Consider the following 11,675-nt stretch of genomic DNA (forward strand, 5'->3'; position numbering starts at 1 on the left):
ATCTGCATCATGTGCAGTGCGACAGACAGCGGTACTTGGAAAACCAAAGTATACGTTGGCCTATGATGCTAAAGTATACTTCTGTCCCCAAGACATAGTGTCACGCTAAAAACCAAAGTGTACGTTGGCCTATGATTCTAAAGTATACTTCCGTGCCCAAGACGTAGCATCACGCTGAAAACCAAAGAGTACGTTGGCCTATAATGCTACAGTATACTTCTGTGCCCAAGACGTAGCGTCATGCTAAAAAACAAAGTGTACGTTGGCCTATAACGCTAAAGTATACTTCTGTCCCCAAGACGTAGCATCACGCTGAAAACCAAAGTATATGTTAGCCTTTTAATGCCAAAGTATACTTCAGCATATACAGCGTGCCGTTACATCTCTACACAGTTCATGTGATGAAAATTTCATCATAAGCACAGTCCGCGCGGACTATCCTCACGCAGCCTAAATTTTGTAACGTTGCACACCTGAATGCATCTTTGCATGTGCCTGGAGTTGACTGTACTAAAAAGCATAGGTATCAATACACTAAGAAAATCTCAAAGCAGTCATAGTGTGCATGTCGACGTGTCCATTTGGAATTGCAGTCCAAACAGAATATTGGATGTATTCGTTCATTGACATTCAAGACCAGATATTATTACATGAATTTCAGTGTAAATGTACACAAACTAGCATGCACATTTTCTGTGGTTTGAAGAAAAAGTTCTCCACATTCCCCCTGCAAGGTCATATAAACCATCAATAGCTGTATGTATGATGAAATACAGTGAAAATGGCTGAGCCAGAACGTACACACTATCAACAGGGTCAGTGGGACACGGAGGGCGTCCTATTCTCAGCCTCTCTCTCTCTACAGTGGTATGGACCATTAAAGGCAAGTAAGAACATCAGTGTTGCAGCTACGTGTCTCATTCAACATGACCCAGTCATGGATTCCACATCAAATGGGTTGCATGTTCTTGGCTGCGAAAAATATTGGGAAAGATCCAATAGTAACTACAGACTGTTTAGGATGATAGCAGTGTGTGCTTTGTCTCATTTGGACTGATTCTCTGGCCTTGAACTTAATGAACATTCTGATTTAAATAAAAGATGAGCTTTATTAATAGAATCTGTGGCATGCTGATGTTTACAACAACAACAAAAGTAAACATTTTTACTTGGTTGATGCAGTTATCTGGAGAGCAGGGCAGCCAATGGCCGAAATAATGCCAGTATGTTTAACTCAATTTAATAACAGCACATAAGAAGTATTAAGTATAAATTTAAATGAGGGCTGTCGATTTAACATGTTAATTTAGTGTGATTAATTAAATAAAAAATAACGCATTTAATCATGCCCCCTAACCGAAATATTTCGTACTAAAAGTACATATTTTCCTTGAAGTATTTGTAATTTCGTTTTTTTATAAACCAATGCAGCAGGGGGCAGTCCATGCGCCTTAAACCTTACAATCACAACTGAAAGCAGGGTTTTTGAGACTTGATTTTCAGTTTCAACTACTTTTTAACTACCACAGCATCCAAAAAATGCAGCGTTTATCAGCATTATGCCAGAAATGCTGTTGATTGAGCCTAACTTGTATTGAACCCGGATATTCCTTCAGTGTTTCACATTTCAATAAATTTAACAATTGGCTCAAGTGTTAATCCTGTGATTACTCAGATATTCTTTGTTTGTATTAACGTCCATTCATGTATTTGTATGTTGAAGCATCTCATCAATGTTCACTCATCCAGACAGCACATGTGAATCAGATCCAATTACAGCTGGACTACAGGCGCGTGGGACCTACAGGAACAATTCCCCTGACATTCCCACAACACATACCCGGCCGGCATGTTATAGTGATCTCATCTCTTTCCAAACGGCCTTTTCCGCTACTGTGACTCTAACTGGAGAATCCTCTACCATTGTCTCAAGCGCATTACATCATGCCTGTCTTTGCCTCTCTCTTTGCCCCACTCTCTCTCTCTCTCTCTCTCTCAGCGTCTTCCATTGATCTATGCACCTTTTCCCTGATTGACATATAGTGGAAGATGATCATGCATTCAACAGAATAAGCATGCACTCATTTATTCATTTATACATTGATGACACTCATTCATAATTCATTGATTGATCCCTGTTACTACAGCCATACCTCTCACATCTGTTGGAAGTTTCCTTGCACTAAAGGGACGGCTTTTCTAAATCACCTTGAGAATGTTGCTCAAACAATACTGAAATCAGACACAATGCATGACTGTTGCATTTGATAGCGCATGCTGTCTATACTCACTGTTCTGTTCAAAAGATCAATGACAGCTGCAGTCTTAAGCGCGAGCGCACAGCTGCTCCAATCATCTGATTTACTATAAGGAAGCTTCAGTGACTAAAACAGCACTTTTCCGGTGAAACACACGTAAATGTTCACCACTAGCATCCTCAGAAACGCGATACTGTCCCGTACATCGATGACATTTTAATTTCCAGATATGTCCATTAGTAATAAAATGGCACGATAAAGGGATTCAGCGGCGAGAAGCAGCGGCAGTCGGTAGAGACCATTGCTTAAGAAAACGGGGGGAGTGCGTCTCTGTCTTAAAGTTGCAGGTGTGCAATTTTTTGACGCAAACCAAACAATCCTATTCGTTTCCACGTTTAGCTATGGATATTTATGGGTTTTATTTTTTTAATAACAAAGTTCAGAAAATTTGATAAAACTACAGAAAATACAGGGCGCGTTCACACCGGAAGCGGTATTGCGTCCATCTGCGATGTTTTTTAATAGAGTGCAACAGTGTCCGCCCACTTTGTCAGCCGTCTGGGTTCCGGAAGTATTTACCCCATTCATTTCTTCCATAGACTTTTCATAAAATCCTTCATAAAAGAGTTCTAAGCTATGAATCAAATCAACCAGCTCCGCGGTGAATCACAACATTACAAACTTTGCTTTGAAGCAAAAATGATTTGAAATCAGACAAAAATACAAAGGGATAAAACTGTTTACCTACCTTGTTTCACAAGGGCACGAACTAAAATCCAATGAAGCACTGTGAATGACGTAATCGAATAGAAAATCATGGATATAAAAAAAAACTATTGATATTAGGTTGTTGATTATAAGTATAGAAACAATATAGTTAACGATTATTGAGACACATTCCGATATATACAAGTATATAACTTGTTTGAGAGTGAAAGACCGATTGGTTTGCTTCATTCACAGTACATCATGGGAGTGGGCAGTTGTTTCCGGGCTTGTTTGGCGGGCTTTCTTGGCCTTAGTTCTCTGATTGGTGGATTGGTGGTGTGTGGTTGTTCACCAGGAACTCTGCTATTAAACGCGATTTATAAACAATAAAGTTAATAACGCAGAGATAACGCAGACTGATGGCTTGAACAGAAGCATATACCATCGATGAACAACCTCGGAGCTCACGGTAGATCTGTATTTAAAGGTTTGGTAAAAATAAATTAGTCTATGGAAATAATGAATGGGATTTTACCTCCAGAACCCAACTGATGTGCTTTATTGTTTTACTATGCAAGCACGTGCTTGACGGACGTTTTTGACCATTGTGCCACATCTCGCTGTGTTTTCAGCATCTCACAAAGGAGCGCCACATTTTTTAGATGCCGTGTCGAGTTTAAAAACGCATCTCGAGGCACCTGCATTTTTTTATATTCGTTGCTCTTTTCTTTCTTTCTTTTTAGCATAAGAAGTAGTTCAGTCTAAAAGGTCCCTTAATTAGGGTATCTGAACATGAGAATATCATCATACCACCAGGATGTAATAAAAAAAAAAATACATCAAAAGTGCATATTTCAATGCGTATTTGTGATAAATATGGACCCTTTTCCCATGTTTTTGAAAGGAAGTAAGTGACTGCAGGGTAAACTTTGTGAATGGGAGTGGATGGAAGACTACGCCAAATATAATTTTTGCTTACCCATTTTCTCCAACATCAAAAGAAAAATAGCACTTACATTTCCATTAATTTTTTTTTCTTTTTTTTTTTTTTTACATTTTCACAGATGGCAAATTTACTGTCACTCTTTCAGCAGCTGTACTTGAAACCTCATTGCATCGGTGGAAACTCATTTTTAAACTAATTCCAGGGTAAATTAATACAAAGTATAATGTTATTAATTTACACAAAATAAAAAATATAAAAAAAGTTTGTTAGAGGATAAATTAGGAGGAAATGCATCATCATAGTCTGTGAAAAGGGTCCATTACTTCGTAACATCTGTTCTTGACAAACCCTGAATCTCTTCAAACCAGAAGCTGGAGTGTTTTCCGGAACACACCTCCAGGTCCTTGATGGTCTCAACCAAGTTACAGTATATAAAGAAATAAATCATGTAGTCATAGATTCAACGCACATAATTATGTGTACAATTCCCCATACATTTTAATCCATTCAGTTATGACATGCTCTCATGCCAAGTGTGAATCTTCAGAAGAAATTAGAGGGAAAAAATACCTATAAACTGTTGCACAATGGTGTGAGATGCTGATGCATGAGGTTTCAGACAACTAAACTAAAATCTTAACTGGCCCAAAACAACCTGCTTACATCACACTACCTGTTGAAAGTTGAAAAGTCTTCATTGTTTATTTCTTAATTTCTTAAGGAAAAACAAGCAATTACCTCAGTCAAACTCTTTGTATTCCTTTACACATGGGAGACTGTGTTGCATTGTACAATGTAAAAAGTAGTGGTTAACCGATATGGGTTTATAAATGACAGATGTCGATACTGGTATTTAGACAGCTTGAAGGCCTATACAAGACTGATATACTGTATATAAATCATGCAATTTAATTATGGTAATCAAATCGTTCCCAAACTGCATTAAATACAATTCTTATTTTATACAAAATACACTCAATATTCACTGTGTTTGAAGTTTTCACCTTTATAGTTCTGCTTGGATTTAAAATGTGAGTTTTACTTATCTGCATCATTTACACTATTTTTAAGTATATAGTTTCTTAGTGAGAAAGACAGCAGGGATTTTTTTTCATATACATGATATAGAAAGATGAAATAGAAAAAGCTACGTCCCTATGAACATTTTTACATAATGACAATACACTTACAAATTCCACCATTGACTGTAAAGGTGAAGTTTATAATTTCTGCACCCCTAGCAGCACAAACTGAATTGCAAAATGAACATACAGATTACCAAAACACTCCCGTCATTCATTGTTCAACCAAACAGGTAATCCCATGTCAAACCCGTACCATTAGAGCCAGAAGCTGACGGGTTGGACTGCTTAAACATAGCAATGTTTTAAAAATGTCTCAGTGACACAGTGTATACTTTTCAGGGAGTCAGCCTGCGAAAGGCTCACTTATAGTTGTCTCCACTTCAAATTGGGATTGGAGTAAGTATTTTAACATTGAAATGTTTTGGTTTATATTTGGCTGTAGGCTAGTATTATGATTAAGAGCAATTCATACACTGATTTTCCATAGCTCACTGTTTTGACCATGGACAGCAGCATTTGGTTCTCACGGAAGCAGCACCACGGACAGCGACAGATTCGTCAGCATCAGGACTCCCCTGCGGATGTGACACTGTACACATTACAGCTCCAAAGTCAGTTTCTACTGCTTTAATATCTGTCAATAAAGAACAAATGTTCAAAGAAAAGAAGGGATATTCTAGCTGTGCTAGAATATTCTAGCTGTGGAATAAAAAGTGAATAAAAACCACTGACCTAAAATATACATGGAGTCTGCAGTATGTAGGACTACTAACATTAAAAATGTTTTATTTATTTAATAAATAATTAAATTAAAACACTTGAGAGGGTCGTATTCAACCAGTTGTCTACTTTTCTGTCACAGAACAACCTATTCGACAGACATTAGTCTGGCTTCAAAAAAGGACACTCAACAGAGACTGCCCTCTTGTCAGTAGCTGAAACCCTGCGACTGGCGTGAGCTAACTCCAAATCATCTGTCCTCATCCTCCTTGACTTGTCTGCTGCCTTTGACACAGTGAACCACAAGATCCTCCTGTCCACCCTTTCTGACCTGGGCATCACAGGAACTGCAGTTAGATGGTTTGAGTCACATCTCACTGGTAGATCGTTCAAGGTCTCCTGGAGAGGAGAGGTGTCCAAGACACACCAGCTGACCACTGGGGTTCCTCAAGGATCAGTACTTGGACCCCTCCTCTTCTCAGTGTACACAGCATCACTCGGACTGGTCATTGAGGCACATGACTTTTCCTACCACTGCTATGCAGATGATACGCAGCTCTACTTGTCATTCCAGCCTGATGACCCTACTGTCTCAGCTCGTATCTCTGTCTGCCTCTCGCACATTTCGGCCTGGATGAAGAAACGACACCTTCAGCTCAACCTTCCAAGACAGAACTCCTCGTGGTCCCAGCCAACTTATCTGTTGACCACAACCTCATTATTCATCTTGGTTCAATTGCACTGTAAAGAGGAGACGAGAAGCAGTTTTCCTGGTTCAGGTTATAGTTTATTTTCTCTCTCTCTGCAGCACAAAGTTAATCATCACTCGCACACCGCTTCACAAAAATAAACTCTCAACGTTTGTAAAGAAACTCCTAGCTTCTTGCTCGGGTCTGTCGTGCCCAGGCTCTCTCTCACTCCTATTTGCGGTGTGTCTCTATTTATGCCGCTCTCCCCGTGCTCACTGAAATTAGAGACAGGTGTTATACATAATTTAGCTCAGGTGTAAGCGCCCTTACCGCTTTTTCTCTCTCCGGAGAGATGCTTGACCACGCCCCCGCTGCCACATGCACTAACACCAACCAGAACAGCCTGGAACCTGGGAGTGGTGGTAGATGATCAGCTTAATTTCACTGCACACATCTCATCAACTGCCTGGTCTTGCAGATTCGTGCTTTACAACATCAGGAAAATCAGACCTTTCCTGTCTGAATATGCTACACAGCTCATGGTCCAATCTCTGGTCATTTCAAGACTGGACTACAGCAATGTTCTGTTGGCTGGCATTCCAGCTAACACAATTAAGCTGCTGCAGATGATCCAGAATGCATCAGTGCATCTGGTCTTCAATCAGCCAAAAAGGGCTCAAGTCACCCCACTCTTGATTTCATTCCACTGGCTACCTGTAGCTGCCCGCATCAAATTCAAGGCTTTGACTCTGGCTTTCAGGACAGCTAATGGAATGGCACACTCTTACTTCAATTCCCTTCTTCAGGTCTTTGCTCCAACTCGCTCTCTGCGGTCTATGAATGAGCGACACCTGGTGGTCCCATCACAAAGTCTATTTCATGATTGTTCAGTTTCTCTGCTCCTCTGTGTTGGAATGAACTTCCAACATCCACACGATCTGCTGTTCCCTTCTCAACATTCAAGAACCAGCTGAAAACACATCCGTTCTGCGAGCACTTAACCAACCCACACTAATTGCACTTACTACTGCACTTAACCTGCACTTAATGTACAAAAAAAAATAAATAAATAAATCATTTTCTGTCTCTTTCTTCTGTGCTAGCATCTTTACTACTCCAGCCACTGTGAGAACTTGGCAGTCTTATGCTGCAGATGTTGTTAAATTTTGTATGTCAAATTGCTTGCTATGTGTCTCATTTGCAAGTCATTTTGGATAAAAGCATCTGCTAAATGACTAAATGTAAATGGAAATATTTAAAACAGCATTCTTTTACACAAAGAATGTAAATTTGCAATTAAACGTCAAGATATTTAAAAAGAAGTCACTAAGACTAGAGGAATGAGGAGGAGGGAGAGGTGAAGTATGTCACTACATTAATTTTCTTGCACTGATTTTTTCACTCCTTTTCATGGTCACTGCAAGGACATAAATGCCAGCTCTTAGGCTCAATGGAGGAGTTTAGTCACGCAAACCCCTTAATAATCTTTCAATCTTTTTTTTTTCTTTTGTACCTGTTATAAAAAAATTAAATAGAAAAATCTTTGTCCATATGAACATATTTAATCTCTCTTTTTTCACACATAATGACAATACATTTTTAAAATCCACTGTTGACTTTATCGTTATGTCAGTTATTTCGACACCACAAGCAGCACAAATGTGGAGGATGAAACCAGCAAAAATAATAAAAGTAATACAATATAAAACATAAATAAATGGTTGGGCATATACATTTTATGTATATATATATATATGTAATCATTAATTTATTTCTTTATGTAGTTCTACTTTTCTTTTCTTTTTTTACTTTGCACAACATGCTAATGAGAGGATGTCAACAGCCGTTCAGGTATCACAGTCAAAATATCAAGTGATCCTTGTCAAATGTAGCTGCTAACTGCCCCAAATCATTGAGCATTTCCAGGCCTCTGGCTGTTGCTAGTCTGGGTTCGTCCATATCTTCTCTCTGTACATTTAAGTATCCTAATGTGCAGGCAAACATAGTCATGCCCAGCACTTTTACAATGATCAGCCAATGGTGTCATAAATTCTGCTTGCTGTTTGATAGACATCCTCTCATTAGCATATTGCACAAAGGAAAAATAAATATAGAACTAAATTAAGAAATAAATAGATGATTAAAGAAATACAGAAATATAGAATTAAAAATCAACGTTTGATTAACATTTTTGTATTTCCCCATCCATTTATGTTTTATATTGTATTATTTTTTGCATTGATGGGTGCATTTATTTATTTATTAATGTATTTATTTAATTATTTGTATATCACTTTGCACATTTAATTATTTATATATGTTCAATACATCCAGTATACTGTATATGTAAGAAATAATTGACGATGGACTGTTGAATTATTGATTGAATTATTAAATGATTCAATTATTCCGCTTATACCACAGTTACCACACCTTAAATACATCGTTCAGGGTTTTATCTCAAGACATTTTCTGGTTTTCGTCCCTGAAACGCTCTTGTGAGTGGAACTACTTTCTTCCGCCACGGATTCAGCGCCTTGCTTTGATACAGTCCAAGCCTTCATTATTAGTTTGAAAACATCACTTTAGAACTGGCAACGGAGGATTGCGAGGCTTGCGCTGCTTTACTTGAGCACTTACTGGAATAATAAGGTAGTGCGTTTGTACATGTTTGTGTGTGAGTTTGTGTTTGAGGGATCGAAAGAGAGAAACTCATATACCGAAAGAGATCGCTTCTGGGATTACCATTTTTGTTGCAGCTGTCGTCAGATGTAACATCGCTTCAAAATTGGCAAGATGTAATTTTAAGCACAGTTCTCAGCAACAGCGAGTGTCGCCATTTTTGTATATAGCTTTTCTGTTGTAAACCTTAAAAATTGTTTTTAACCCCACTGAGATGCAGGTGTGTGTTGACATGATGGCTCTGTTTTTCGCATGCGAGCAACTGTGTGCTGACATGACGGCTCTGTTTTTCACTTGCGAGTAAGTGTGTGTGTAATGCGTTTATGTACATGTGTCCACGTGTGTGTGAGAGAGCTTAAGAGAGGAGGAGGGGGAGCGCAAGGGTGTTTCCCACAGATTTTTCAGATAATATAGAAACTGTTGTATTGATCAACTGTATCTAGCTTTGATACAGCTCAAGCCTTCATTGCTAGTTCGAATACGTCACTTTAGAACTAGCAACGGAGGATGCGCTGCTTTTCGGCATTGGAGAAACAAGGTTGTGTGTGGTTTGGTTTTGGTGGTTTTGGTGGTCTGTATGTACTATGTGTGTGTGTCTGTGTGTGTGTGTGTGTGTGTGTGCAAGAAAAAGAGAAAAACTGAGAGAGATCACGTGTGGAATTATCTGTGTTTAAAGTGGCTCTCGTCAGGAATAACATCACTTCAAATTGCCAAAGTGTAAGTTTAAGTGTCAGCAGCAGCGAGTGTCGCAATTCTTGTACAGCTTTTCCATTGCTAAACAACTGCGTTTACTATCCCAGTAGCGGGGGTGCTCTGACATTGCTCCCGAGAGAGTTTGTGTGACAGCGAAAGAGAGGTGGAGTTGTAGCGTTTCCACTATAGCTATGTGAGACTGATTAGGGCGAAATACATTGGAACATAAAAAGTTTCACATATTAAAAGTTATTATGGATAATAGAAACTGTTGTATTGATCAAGTCGCAGGGGGTGCGGCTCTATTTGTTGGTCGTGAATCAAGTCTCTGTGTGTGTGCGGGTGAGACAAGAGAGAGAGAGAGAAAGAGAGGGTGCCCAAGGATGTTTTTCAATCAAAATTGAAATAAATTTAGGAAATTATAGAAATAGTTTATCATTTTTATCTGATGTACTTAAACAGTGTCTTTGTTTTAATTGGTTATTTTGTTGTGGTAGCCTATATTGCTCTGAAATAACTGAAATAATTTGGCGAAGTGATATGGAACCATTATGCGGTCAAGACCTGGAACTACTTCATAACTGTGCGTTTACTTTAAAATAATTGCACACCTTAGAATGTCCGTCAACCAATCAGAATCAAGCATTCAACAGACCCGTGGTATATATATATATATATATATATATATATATATATATATATATATATATATATATATATATATATATATGTATATTTACTTTATGTAATAGCTATGAGTAAATAATTACAGTATATATTTGTTTAGTTATTTATTTATTATTTTTGCAAGTTTAGTCCTCTAAAGCACAAATGGAATGTGCTGCTAGTGGAGTAGAAATTACACACTTCACCTTTAAATTCAACATGAAATACTGTATTTTTGACTCTACTTCATTTTGAACACTGCATTGGTGCACGTTACTCCAAATAAAATATTTCTGTGTCTTTGTAATCTTTAATCAAAATATAATAACTTGTTCTTTATCTACATTTAACATTATCCAATAGCCTGCACTTCCTAAGAGACTATTATGATTGTTAGGAAAGTTGTTTAACCAAATAGGTATTTAGGCATTATTTTAGCAAACTCACATATAGGTCTGGCTTCATTTTGATACAGAACCCACTTTTCACAATCCAATTAATTCCCAATGGACAAAATATACAGTCGTTTCACCCTTCTCATTGAAAATATAGTTTCACCTGTAAAATGGGTTATGATTGCCATTTCATATTGAATTTATGTAGGCATCTAGTGATCAGTGATGAGCTGAACTCCAGCCATAAGGGACAGATTCCTCAGAGAGTGACTGAGCCGTTTACATGAATCACTGCCATTCCACATCAGCAACATTCTACGCTGCACTTCTCTCTTGGGTCAGAGGAAATAAATATCTCACTTTGCATCTTTACATAGAGCAATTCCCTCTTGTAGGGGAGAACTATATCTCATTTGACTAAGACATCATGTAAATGGCTTCAATAATATAGGTAATGTAGGGAATGTGTTTTCTTTGCAGCATAGTTCACATGCTGCAGCATAAAACGTAACAGCCCATTCAGATTCAAGAAGACTCAATTGGGAGACAAGACTTGATTGAAAACATATTGCTGTGGTGTCTTACAGAAGGATATTGAGAGGATATTGAGAAGGAGAAGGATATGAAGGATATCCTGTTTTGACATATTTCCTATTTCAACAGAAATCTGAGGCGGGACATGTCAAAGGGCTCAAAGGGCAAAAAAACAAACAAACAAAAAAACAAAGCAAATAGTATTTAGTTTACGTCACAGCCCAAAAAAAACCCCCAAACAACTCATTGCCACAATGCAAAGAAGATGGCCATTATGATATTCTCATTACCATAATGTG

At 38.1% G+C, this 11,675-nt stretch overlaps 1 protein-coding gene across 2 annotated transcripts in view; it reads right to left on the reverse strand.

Moving 5' to 3' along the window:
• The window catches only part of ppfia2 (PTPRF interacting protein alpha 2), a 218,355-nt gene extending 215,842 nt beyond the window's left edge, over positions 1-2,513 (reverse strand). For both annotated transcript variants that reach the window (XM_051691158.1, XM_051691157.1), the window contains exon 1: positions 2,292-2,513. The gene's annotated coding sequence lies outside the window, so the exon portion shown is untranslated. The remainder of the gene's footprint in view (positions 1-2,291) is intronic.
• Between the last annotated feature and the right edge of the window lie 9,162 nt (positions 2,514-11,675).

Source organism: Myxocyprinus asiaticus, chromosome 47, assembly GCF_019703515.2.
Source record: "Myxocyprinus asiaticus isolate MX2 ecotype Aquarium Trade chromosome 47, UBuf_Myxa_2, whole genome shotgun sequence".
NCBI lineage: Eukaryota > Metazoa > Chordata > Actinopteri > Cypriniformes > Catostomidae > Myxocyprinus > Myxocyprinus asiaticus.